The sequence below is a fragment of the Callorhinus ursinus genome, unplaced genomic scaffold (assembly GCF_003265705.2).
Source record: "Callorhinus ursinus isolate GAN/ISIS: 27379988/994484 unplaced genomic scaffold, GSC_fseal_2.0 scaffold13, whole genome shotgun sequence".
Classification (NCBI taxonomy): domain Eukaryota; kingdom Metazoa; phylum Chordata; class Mammalia; order Carnivora; family Otariidae; genus Callorhinus; species Callorhinus ursinus.
Genome location: NW_027397075.1, coordinates 43,842,683 through 43,844,157, shown reverse-complemented (window position 1 = coordinate 43,844,157; position 1,475 = coordinate 43,842,683). Strand labels below are relative to the sequence as shown.

The following is a 1,475-nucleotide window of genomic DNA, read 5'->3' as shown; positions in this document are numbered from 1 at the left end:
TAGTTAGATTTCCTCCCCATAAAAGTTCTCAGTTGAGCTCTGTTATTTTTCAGAAGAAGCCTTTTAAACATTGAATGACTTTCATGAGACCTCATGTATTCAGGTGGGTGTCCAAGTGGATCTAACACACAGGTCTCCTAATGCATATGTATGTATGTGCATACATATGTATTACCTATTTTTATTAAAGTATAGTTGACACACAGTGCTGTAGTCTGGGGCTTTTCTATCTACTAAACACACGGTGCTCAGTAGTCATTAAATGAGAAGGGAGCTATTAGTCAATCGGCAGAAACTAATTTGCACTATTTGTGGGCACATTAAAAGTAAAATCTTTAGGGAAAGGATCACCGAACTTGAAACCAAGAAACTGAAAATTTTCTTATCCATCTCTGTAATCTTTTTCTGGGTACAGTTACTGGTTTGAAGAATAAAGAGTCCAGAAAATAAAAACATAACTAACACACTGTGCCTTCATAAAATGTAACTTCTTTTGTTTTTTTAAAGATTTTATTTATTTATTTATTTGAGAGAGAGAGAATGAAAGAGATAGCATGAGAGGGAAGAGGGTCAGAGGGAGAAGCAGACTCCCCGCCGAGCAGGGAGCCCGATGTGGGACTCGATCCCGGGACTCCAGGATCATGACCCGAGCCGAAGGCAGTCGCTTAACCAACTGAGCCACCCAGGCGCCCCAAATGTAACTTCTTTATATGAAAAATGAGGCCTGGGGGCCCTGGGTGGCGCAGTGGGTTAAGTCTCTGACTCTTGGTTTCAGGTTAGGTCCTGATCTCAGGGTCATGGGACGGAGCCCAAGTCGGGTTCCATGCTCACTGCAAAATCTGCTTAAGTTTCTCTCTCCCTCTGCTCCTCCCCCCACTCCCACACCATGATCTCTCTCTAAAATAAATAAGTATATAAGAAAGAAAGAGAGAGAGAGCGGACACCCGGGACTCCAAGATGGCGTCAGTCGTACCACTGAAGGAGAAGAAGCTCATGGATGTGAAACTAGGAGAGCTGCCCAGCTGGATACTGATGCAGGATTTCACCCCTAAGGGCATTGCTGGAGCATTTCAAAGAGATTACTACCAGTATTACAACAAGTATGTCAATGTGAAGAAAGGGGGCGTTGCTGGGATTTCTATGGTGCTGGCAGCTTATGTGCTTTTCAACTACTGTCGTTGTTACAAGGAACTCAAACACAAGCGGCTCCGCAAGTACCACTGAAAAGGGCCCAGTATGGAGGCACTTCCGGCATTCCTGACCATGACCTTTGCCTGGCACCCTTGAATCCTTTCATATTCTAATTCAGAATTAACATCCAATAAAAGATGACTGGTAAAAAAAAAAAAAGAAAGAAAGAGAGAGAGAGAAAGAAAGAGAGAGAGGAAGGAAGGAAGGGAAAGAAAGAAAAGAAAGAAAAAAGAAAGAAAGAAAGAAAAGAAAGAAAGAAAAGAAAAGAAAGAAAGAAAGAAAGA

The 1,475-nt window shown here is 42.2% G+C and overlaps 1 pseudogene; it reads left to right on the top strand.

The window, feature by feature from the left end:
• The first annotated feature begins 939 nt into the window (after window positions 1-939).
• On the top strand, window positions 940-1,358 carry LOC112828721 (ATP synthase F(0) complex subunit f, mitochondrial pseudogene; annotated as a pseudogene).
• The last annotated feature ends 117 nt before the right edge of the window (window positions 1,359-1,475 follow it).